Consider the following 11,660-nt stretch of genomic DNA (forward strand, 5'->3'; position numbering starts at 1 on the left):
GATGGATCTAAATGTGAATATGGGCTCTATATCAGGCCAGATGTGTTCATTTCAGCAATGCGCTCCTTTGGGCAAGTAGTCGGGGTACTATTTCATCGTCAGCTATTTCATGTAATGATATATTGCGTCGTATGAGTTGTGAGAGGTCTTGGTGAATTTCTTATGTGTTGAGGTTCCGCGTAGAGATGATGTTATATGAGCAGGATGGCTCTCGAGATTCAGATCGTATATCGCACCTCAGTTGTGCTTGAGTTTTGTAGCCTATGGCACTATATGTCTCCCCAGGGATGGTATTATGCACTTAGCGTGCTTGTGACCGATATTCGGTATTTTGTTGTAATGAGCAATTTAGCTCGATGTATATCTCCTTATGAGAATTCTATGTGTGGATCAGGTGGCACGCCGCCATGGGTATGTTATTTGGATGGGGTTGCACGCCGCAATAGTGTGATGTTGAGTACAGTTTTCTATATGCTATTTTTGTATGCCTTGCTTCCTATTTTCTAAGGAAAGTCCATATTAGTGCGTGAGTTGAGTATTTCCTTCTAGAGTTCGTTTTCCTTTTGTCACGTTTGAGTTCATAGCCTATTGGCACATTGTGGCATCATATGAGACTTTTGATCAAATCCGGGGTGGCTTATTGCCTGAGCGGTTCGTACTGGGTGAGACGAGATCATTGGATTTAGGATCAGTGCAATCTGATTATATGAAGTATATTAAGGAGCTAAGACCATTATTTGGTTCAGAATGAGGTGATGGTTCTTGTCAGGAGTATAGACCCAATGATTTGTTGATTCGGCAGTTGGGTATGAATTTCTACACACCTCTTCTGTCTTGGCGGTATTGTAAGAGTTAGAGCAAGACCTATGTAGGTCAAGAGGTGCAATGGGAGCATCAAATTCGTGGAATTTCGACTAATTTGATTAGAGAATATTATTGTGGTCCTGTGAGTAAAGTGGTGCAAGGTGTGAATTCAGCTAAGGTATGCAGTCATGTTTTGGTGCTGCGAGTAGTTATTGATACGGTGAGCGTATGTTGGAACAGGCTTGGCAGAGAATTCCGGATGTAGGAATTCGGCTCTAAGGCTTATTTGCTTAAGTGAAAAAGGATATCTTCAGATTGATCGAGCTAGGGTACCCAGCTGAGTTGCGGTAGCACGGGTAGGTGCTCGAGGTGTTAAACAGTGATTTCAGACAACCCCAACACAGTTCTTAGCACGTTCGAGGACGAACGTATGTTTAAGTGGGAGAGAATGTAACGACCCGACCGGTCGTTTTGAGCTCTAGCGCGTCGCTCAGTAGTTTGGTGCCATGAGCAGCTTCACTTCAGGTATTATGACTTGTACGCATGGTCGGAATTGAATTTCGGGAAATTCGGAGTTGATTTGGAAAGGGAATTCTCATTTCGGAAGCTTTAAGTTGAAAGAATTGACTAAGATTGGATCTTAGAGTAAACGACCTCGGAATCGGGATCTTAAGGTTCCAGTAGGTTCGTATGATAATTTCGTGGGCGTATGCCCGGATCGGGTTTTGGATGACCCGGGAGAGTTTTGGAGCCTATTGTGGAAGTTAGCATTTTGGAAGAAATTTTATAAGTTTGGGTTGAAGTGCATTTCAGTGTTATTGATGCCCGTTTAGGATTCCGAGTCTGGGAGTAGCTCCGTATGGTGATTCTGGAGTTGGGAGCACGATCGGAAGTGAATTCGGAGGTCCGTAGGTCATTTTGAAGTCATTTGACTAAAGATAGAAATTTGAAGGTTTTTGAGAAGTTTGACCGAGAGTTTGACTTTTTGATATCGGGGTCGGATTCCAATTCCGAAAGTTGGAGCAGGTCCGTAATGTCGAATATGACTTGTGTGCAAAATTTGAGGTCAATCGGACGTGATTTGACGGGTTTCGGCATCGAATGTAGAAGTTTGAAATTTCAAAGTTCATAAAGTTTGGATTGGAGTACGATTCATGATTTCGACGTTGTTTGATGTGATTTGAGGCCTCGAGCGAGTTCGTATCATGTTTTGGGATATGTTGGTGTGAGCACGTGATTTTTGCCCTATATGAATTACTCCAATAAATTCAAAACAAAATAACTTCTTTCATTATTTGCAATTTTGGGGATTTTTATGACACTTTTGTTAATTGTTTGCCTTTGTCTGTGCATTTTAATTCATAAAAATATAAAATATATTGCATTCTGCATTTAGGATTTAATTTTATATTTTTAGGTTAATTAGCAATTTAGTTGTCTTATAAAAATCACAAAAAAATTGACTCACTTCGCATTTTTATCATTTTAACTTTGAATTTTGTAGCTCTTTTAATTTGGGAACTATTTAATTATTGTAAATATTTTGTTGAGTAATTAGTTTAATTTGGGAATTTAATTTAAGTTTAGGAGTTAAGTTAGGATTTAAATTGATTTGAAAAAAAAAGAAGAAAAAGAAACAAAAAACAAAAAAAAAAAGAAAACAATTGAATTTAAGAGTGAAGAATTAAGAAGGTTGTTTTTGGGCCAAATTCGCATCAGCCCAGTTAATTTCGTACCAAACCCGTCTCATACCCGGCCCCAAAACCCAGGCCCAAATCGACCCCTACCCGGTCCAAATTGGTTAGTCTCTCAGACCATCCAAACGACGTAGTATAAGGCCAATACTACGTCGTTTTGAGTTTCTTCAAAGCAAATTAATCTAGGCCCTCCATCTCCCAGCATCCAACGGCCAGCATGCCATCTCCCATTCCCTTAAAACTGTCCGAAAAAAACGCTTCAGAGACCATTTGGACTCTTCCATGCCCATCTCTCTCGTCTCTCTCCTATATCCTAACCCTAGTCAACCCTAGGTTCCGCCATTGTTACAGAAGTGAAGAAGCTTCCACCTTCACCCAAAATCAGGCTCTACAACCATCACCCCTCCCTAAATCCTAGTCCATCGTTACTCCTCCCCAAATCCCCACCAAATCAACCCGATTTTGAATCTAAAAACACAAGAAGAAGAGCACCCGTCAAGCCTTCAGTTCCTTTGAGCGATAGGGTTCGAAATGAGTATTGACCATGTTTTTTCTTTGAGAACATTCGGTTAATATTCGTTCAAATCATATCGAAGCCATAGAGTTCATCAAGTGTGGTCTAGGCGACTGTGAAGGTATTATGTCTGTCTGTTCTCCGTCATCCTCCTTCGTTCGTTCAAATTATTTGGGTTCATTTTCTGTTGTTACTTCTTCATCTCTTTGTTGTTTTCTTCTTTTCATTTTTGGCCCTTGTGTTTCTGTTTTAATTCGTATAAATGATAGCTTTGAGTTAATTTTGATTAATCCTGTTAAATGGTTAGAACCACTTCGGTTTGTGAGTCTTAAAATTGATTAGGTTCTTTTGAGGGCCATTGGTTATTAATGGGGTTTGGGTCAGAATTTTTGGGGTCTCGGATTGTTCATAAGTTGGGTATAGTTCTTTGGGCCCTCGATTTACTTCGGCACGTCCCAACAACAGCTTTTGAGCTCTGGTCTAGCATGACCCATGGTCAGACTGGTTTGGGAGAGTAAATAACATTAGTTAAAAGGGGTAATTTGGGGATTGTGGTTGAAGGAATCTTACTATAACTAACTGGGAAGCTTCTAGGAAAGAGGGGAAGGGGGTAGCTCGGTAATTGGGTTAAATTTAGGGGTGTTAATTGAACAAGATTAAATTTGGGGAAGGGCAATTGTCAAAATTGTGATTTCATTTCTGCTGCCCTAACACCTTCCTATAAAAGGCCCCATTAGCTGAATTTGGGGGAGAGATCAGATGGTGAGAGAAATCAAAAGCGGCTAACAAAAAGATAAAAAAAATACAAAAAAAATGCAGAAGAGTTTACTGTTGGATTGAATTTGAATGTTTTGCCTCTTTTCCTTCAATTTCTGAAATACAATGGATTTGTCTCATTGAGTTGTTGTTTCTTTTCTCCTTTGATTTCTGAAGCTTTTAACGTCTGAATTACCTTCTGATTCTCCTGAGGTTTTGAAATGGATGGGTTTAGTGTAAGTCTATGTATTTAAAAGGAGTTTTGGTTTGAAGTTTGTGGAAAGGGCTGTTTCATTGGTTTCTTCTTACGATTTCTTCAATTCTAATCCCTGAAATGGCTTTCAAAACTATCCGGGCTGAGATGAATGGGATCTGGTGTTGAAGTTTATTGTTTGAGCACCAAATTTGTTAGTTTAAAGCTGTTTCCTGGGTTTAGTTCTACTACTGGGCCTTGCTGTTGTTACTGTTGAACTTCTTGCTCCTTTTCCATTTTTCAGGTATGCCCAATAACACCATGGTCATCATCTAAATGTAGTCGAAGTTGGGATTTGAGTTTGGAATAAGAGATGCAGCTGTTCATATCGAATCTTACTTGTTTTCTTTACTTACGTGCATACTGTAATACCCAACATTAGAAATGCCTTGATTAGCATGTTGATAGGTATACTTATGGATTGCAGTCGAAATTTAGATCATGTTAGCTTGATGCAATGTTGCTTTCTCATAATCATGTTGCTGTGCTTTGAAATTAGCTCTGGATCTTTGCCTTGTGTGTTTCATATTTAGGTTTGTTTCCGTGGTTTGGGTTTATGCTAATGAACGAATCAGTTGCATGGATACTGATTAATTTGTAGGCCTTGATTAAGTTGGTTTTGGAGTTGTAAGCTTAGTATTAACCTTGCTTGTCTACTGACCCTTTCCCCCTAAACTTGGCAATCAAATGATGAGTTGTAGTGTATAGATTTAAGGTTTATGAGGCCATTGGCTGCTTTTAGTCTTCATATTGTGATTTTAACTTTGATTTGAACAATAAGATACAGTCTCATGAATGGTTCAATTGTAGATTTCAATCGTTAATTGTTGGGTGTGTTCAAACTAATTTGATCCGCAAGTGCAAGTGCAAATTTGATCGTTCAGGCGCTGCTAGGACTCGATCTGAGGTTGGACGTTAAGGTCCTTTTGTTTGTCCCACTCGGGCTCAATGTGGGCCCAAAGCCCTGGAGTTGGTCGCTGGAAATGGCAGTATCAGCCATACATGGTTTTTTTTTTGCTGGGCCAGGTTCATTCTCCTAATTGGCCCAAATTCTTGATCTGAGTTTTTAGTAACTACCCAGGTGGTCTCCATGTCCTTTAGTCGATTAATCATCCCTTTTTGGAATAATAGGGGTTAGCCATATTACAATACCCAATAACGCACAGTTTCTATGAATTAACGTAGAACCCTTTAAATTAAAAGTGAGGCGTGCCATGCCAAATAAAAATGACAATTGCGTGGCCCTCATTTTAATTTTGTATTGATCATTAGACTTCGAGGTGTGCCATTTAGCAAATTTTCCATGGCCCTCGCAAAGTTGCACACGTGTAATTCCTTTAGGCGCGTTAGTTTAATAATATAACCTTCCTAAGCTCGGGTGCACATTTATGTGACCCAAATCCAAATCCCAACGAAGTTAAAATATGTCAAAAATCACGGGTGCATTTATGTGACGTGGTTCGAGACATGTTTTAACGACGTTGCAATTCTCTTTAAAATGTGAATAAAAGCGGTTAAAAAGTTAAAATTTGCACACAGGTTCATAGTTGTTTAAAATCAGATAATTTAAGCCAAATATGACAGTTGAGCGACCGTGCTAGAACCACAGAACCCGGGAATGCCTAACACCTTCTCCCGGGTTAACAGAATTCCTTACTCGGATTTCTGGTTCGCGGACTGTTATACAGAGTCATTCTTTTCCTCGGTTCGGGATTCAACCGGTGACTTGGGACACCATTAATCTCCCAAGTGGCGACTCTGAAATCTTAATAATAAATCCCGTTCCAATTGTCCTTTAAGTGGAAAAACTCCTTTACACTCTTCCGGGGGTGTAGGTAAAAAGGAGGTGTGACAGCTCTGGCGACTCTGCTGGGGACACAAACCCAGAACTTCGGTTCAGAGTTTAAGAATTCGAGCTTAGAATAATTGTTATGTTTGGCTTTATCTGATTTTCCTACATGTTTCATGCTAAATGTGCTAAATGCTTTACCGCTTTGATATTATTTGAACTGTAAATATAAACTGTGCCGAAACCTTTCTCTTCTCACCTCCGGGGATGTGCTTACTGGTTGAGACTCCCTATTCTGTTAGTGTCATACCTTGAAATAAGAAAGAGGTCAGACAAGTTACTAAGCCGGTCGATCCCGCGGGTCCCCGGTACGTAGCCCCCCCCTCGACTCGAGTTGTCCGCTCGGGTACACAGTCTAGAACCTATACCCATGTTTTGAACCTAGAATAACTTGACCTCATGCCGGATCCCTAGTAGGAACGCTTATTTGCATCACGTGCAGATGACTTAGGGGACTCAACACAGGGGTTGGGTCCGTCTAGGATAGGTGTACCCGGAATAATGGACCATCCTGATGCATCCTACTTGTGCATTTATCTGTTTTGGACTCGCATGCTGACCGGCTTTGAATACCTGGGAAAAAATTCAGAACAAACAAAAAGAGAAAAAGAGAAAGTAGCAGTGTGGAGAGTTAATTACCTCTACTAGAAAAACCAATGTCTAAGTAGTGCCGAAATGCTGCCGGCTTTTTGAGAAAATGAAAGGAAAAAAGAAGAAAAGTATTTTTTTAGTTTGTTTTGTTTGCCAATGGAAGAAAAAAGGTTTTATTTTCAAATTAGTTTGTTTATTGGCCACTGAAAAAGAAACTATAAAAAAGAATCTTGCTTTCAGAAATAGTGTATTTGCCAACAACAACAAAAAGAGTCATGTTTTCAAAAATAGTTAGGTTTATTTGCCCGAACTACGTAGGTTTGATTCTCACCGGATGTGAGATACGTAGGCAAGCCAAATTTTTAATTTCGTCATGAATAAGTCGGGTGCCGCCATTCTTGTTTAAAATAAGCCGAATGTCCCCAAAAAGGGCGCCGGAAGGCTGTTTTTGCAAGAACAGCCACCCTGAGTCAGTTTCAACGGTTAGCAGACACAGCCTTAAAATCTTCTCCCCGAAGTGCTGAAAGGCCGAAACTGCAAAACCAGCCGTTTGTTTTAAAGTTGGAAATTTGAACAAAAATAGTGTCATTTTTTTCTTTTAGGTCAAAATAAGTGATCAAATCACCTTAATAAATGTGCAGGATAAGCACGATTCAAAATAAGGGGAACTTGCATATAGGCCCGCGACGAGACCGAACGATGTCACACGGGCACCAGGAGCTTTAATGTATTCAGAGTTTGTCTTTTGGGTCTGTATTTCCTTTTCTACTAGAGTTGGTCATTTGAGTCTGTATTTTCTTTTCTACTGGAGTCTGTATTTCCTTTTCGTTAAAAGTCAGTCAGTTGATTGAGTCTGTATTTTCATTTAAAATGGAACAGGGATGGTGGAGTCTGTAGTTCTTTTCTGCATTAGAGTCTGAGTCTTATTTGCTATCAATAAAATTGAAATTCCCAAAAAACATTTTGCTTCTATTCTGCAAGAACTACGCTCGGTCTGATTCACGCGAGGTCGTGATACGTAGGCAATCTCCATAGGATTCGACCGTAACTAAATGAAAAAGGAAACACAAGAAACGAATGAAAGGAAAGAGGTGAAAAACAAGAAAGGAAAGAAAAACAAAAGAGGGAAAGAAAAACAAAAAGAAAATAAGAAACCAAACAAAATCAAACAAGAGAAAATAAAAAGGGAGCAAAGGAAAGAAAAGAGAGGAAAGTGAGAGGAAAACAAAGAAAAGAGGGAAAGGCAAGAAACAAACAAAGGAAAACACGAGGGAAGAATGAGAGGAAAGGCAAAAGAAAAGAAAAAGGAAAGCCGGGATGACGCATGCAACCAACCGAAGTCATAATAGAAACCGTTAACTGCTTAGGTGCATTCAATCCCCAAAAGGGCGGCTGTTTATTTGTTAATGCTCTAACCACTAACAAAGTTGTTGTTGATGATGAGCCCAGGCAGGTGGTTTAGTTGGTTGGCATCCTGGCAACCCATTCCTACAACACCCGGTCAACAAACAAACCGAACATGACAGGCCAAGAATCAGATACCAGTATCATGGACCCGTCAAAAGAGGTAGACGTGGTGGATGTCAAAGCAATGAGGGAAGAGATGTATAAGTTGAGGCAGCAGATGGCCAAGATGCATCAGTCCTGGGCTAAGGGTCAGCCGACGCCAGTTTATCCCGCCAATCCAGCATATATCCCACCTTTGGCTCAATCCCAGGAGCCTCCTACTGTGAATTCCTCGCCAACTTTTCCTTTCTACCAACAGAGTTATGGCACCACCTCCTATCCTTACCAAGCTCCACTACCCAAACAAAACCTTCATCCACCAATCACCCCTGTCTTTGTGGCGCCTCCACCTGCCACATTGCAAAGATCCTCCAGTGATCCATTGTTTCAAACTCACGACAGCCAGTGCTACCCTCCTGAGCCTACCTTTTAAAGCTCCTGAGCCATATTCCTACACCCCTCACTTTGAGCTCCCGGTGGAAACTGACAAGCCGCTTAAGAATCCGGAACAGAAAGAGATGTTTCGAAAAGTAAAAAGCCTGGAGCAATCCTTCAGGAACATGCAAGGATTGGGTGGCCAAGTCAGTGTGGCCTACAAGGATTTGTGCTTGTTTCCCGATGTCCAGTTACCAGTAGGATTCAAGCTACCCAAGTTTGACTTATATGATGGACAAGGTGATCCGGTAGCCCATTTAAGGGGATTCTGCAGCAAAATGAGAGGAGCTGGGGGAAGGGATGAATTACTGATGGCGTACTTTAGTCAAAGTCTCAGTGGTGCGGCCTTGGAATGGTACACGCGACAGGATCATGCCCGATGGTACACGTGGGATGATTTGGCCCAGGCGTTTGCATGCCACTTTCAGTATAATCTCGAAATTGTCCCGGACCGTCTGTCACTGACCAAAATTGAGAAGAAGCCCGGGGAAAGCTTCAGAGAGTATGGTTTCCGGTGGAGAGAACAGGCGGCAAGAGTCGATCCTCCAATGAAAGAAAGCGAGATGGTTGATTACTTCTTGCAGGCTTTGGAGCCCACCTACTATGGTCACTTGGTGTCAGCAGTAGGAAAATCTTTCAACGAAGTAGTGAAAATGGGAAGTATGGTGGAGGAGGGGATTAAGTCCAACAAAATCATGAGCTATTCTGCAATCAAGGCAACTACCCAGGCTATCCAGAGCGGCACTGGAAGGGTAGTGGAAAAGAAAAAGAAAGAAGATGTGGCAGTAGTTGAATTAAGAGTCTGGTCCAGGGGCCCATCACCATATTACAACCAACCTCGACCCCAACTCCAAACCTATCCCCGAGCTCCACATAATCCACCTCAGTATTATCCTCCGAACAATGTCCGGTCATATGTCCAACCATCAGGTCACTCCCTATGGCGAGCACCAGCGCCGCATAATGCCTCCTTGCCTTCACAACATTTTCGAGCACCCAACAACCCTCGAAAACAGGGGCAGGGAAGAGAACAGAGGAAAGGAAATAGTTTCACGCCAATTGGGGAGTCCTACACGAGCTTGTTTGAAAAGTTAAGGCATTCTGGCTTGATTGAGCCGCTCCTCGGCTATACTCCAGACCCACATGCAAAAGGCTTTGATCCTACTGTACGATGCATGTACCACTCTAATTGCCAAGGGCATAGCATTGAAGATTGTCGTTCTTTCAAAAGGGAAATAAAAAGAATGATTCAAGAAGGCGTAATTGTGATCAATGATAGTGACAGAGAGCATGCGAATCCTCTTGGGAACTTGCTGATTGAAGTTAATGATAATGAAGGATTTAATGGTTTTGTCAATATTGATATGGAACCCAGTGGCTAAAGTGCCGTGCTTGGTAATTGGAAAGACGCTCCATCTCTTGGCTAGCTGAAGAGGAGTCTTGGTGGCTTATTTTTGTTGTCATTTCTGTTGTCCGGGTTATTTTCAGGGTTGTAATCTGGATATTGTCTTGTGACTCAAACCCTTCTATCCTTTATTTTGTCTAGTTCCTTTAATCGTAATGTCTCATTTAGTGCTATCTAGGTTTGTTTTAGGGTTGTACCCCAGTTTATGTTGCTTGTTTTATTCTTTAAACCCTTTCACCGTCTGTCTAATGCAATTCTCTGTTTTCTGCCATTTCTAGTCATTTCTGTTTAGTTCTCGTCTCCTTTTACAGTTCTTTTCATGCTGGTTCTAGTGACATGACATGCACACATAATTCTCAGCCTGGTTTTAAAAGTCAGTTTAGTCATGAAGCAATGAAACAATTTTGAAGATGATAGGGGCACTTGAGGGAAATAAGAACAAATTTGGACACTTTGATATCATTTGAAGCTCGAACCATGAGAAACTGGGGCAGATAGAACATAAAGCAACACTTTTGAAATACATCATGCTGCATCGGTTTGAAGCTAACGATAGGTTTTCCCCAAATTGGCAGGGGCCATTCATCGTGACGAGGGTGTTGTCCCACGGTGCTTTATATTTGGCAGACATAGAAGGCAAACGTGTTGAAATGGCCATCAATTCCGATACGGTCAAGAGATATTATGTATGATCTTCTTTGTTTTAATTGTATTTGTTTGTACTTGGCATGTTTTGAAGATTGGAATGACGAAGGCATTTTGTTCTGCTATCCAAACACTTTATCCTTTGGTACCCCCTTTGAGCCTCATCATTTTCTTTCATACCCCTCTTTCGGAATCAGTAGCAAAGATCAGAAACACAAGCGTGAAAGATAAGTCAAGGAAAAAGAGAAAATAAAAGAATGAAAAGAGAAAGAAGGAAAAAGGAAGAAGAAAAGAAAGAAAAAAGGAAGAGAAAAGAGAAGAAAAAGAAAAAGAAAAGGAAAAAAAAAGAAAAAGAAAAAAAAAACAAACAACAAAAAGAGAAAGGAAGAAAGAAATGAAAAGAAGAGAAAGTGGAAGAAAACGAAAGGAAAAATCACAGCAACAAAGTAATTCCTATGACCTGAACTACGTTTGAATTGATCCCGAAAGGTACGTAGGCAGCCTCTCTCTGAGGTTCAGTCACACCAAATAAAAATCCAAAAGTCCCCAAGAAGGAAACTGGGGCAGAAGTTGTGGTTGATGTGGGAAATCTGATTCCGAAAGCTGTAATTTTGAACCCATGATGAAATTGTTTTGAGCCTTTAATACCCTTTCTTTCTAACCCTATCCAAAAGCCACATTACGGTCCAAAGGAAGACCTTCTGATCAGTTTTCGAGAGATGCCAAGTCAAGCGAGTAGAGGCGAATCATATCAGGGGCAACACTCCGGCCCAAACAAGGGAAATGAAGAATGAGAGAGTCTTGATGATAAATGCCCTCACGGGTACCACAAGGCGATGAAATCTGAGAGAAATAAAAAATGAGATAGTCTTATTGGTGAAAACCTTCACGGGCACCATAAGACGACGGTGAGATGAGAGAAAGACCCAAAATAAGAGAGGCTTGATGGTGAAAACCCTTCGGGAACTACAAGTCAGAAAAGGATAGTGATTCAAATCGGGCAAGCAGAGCATTGAAGCCAGTTTCACGGCGAAAAGGTACAACAAGAGCGAACATCAGATTTGCTTAACAGAATAGGCTGCAGGTGCATGTCAAGGTCATCAGAGTCGGTATCCACATCCGATAGGTTTCTCCGTTGTAGTTTTCTTGTTAGGAATCATCTCTTTCCATTATCCTTTACTCTGTTCCTTTTGTCTTATTTACTC

The sequence above is a fragment of the Nicotiana attenuata genome, chromosome 5 (genome assembly GCF_001879085.1).
Source record: "Nicotiana attenuata strain UT chromosome 5, NIATTr2, whole genome shotgun sequence".
NCBI lineage: Eukaryota > Viridiplantae > Streptophyta > Magnoliopsida > Solanales > Solanaceae > Nicotiana > Nicotiana attenuata.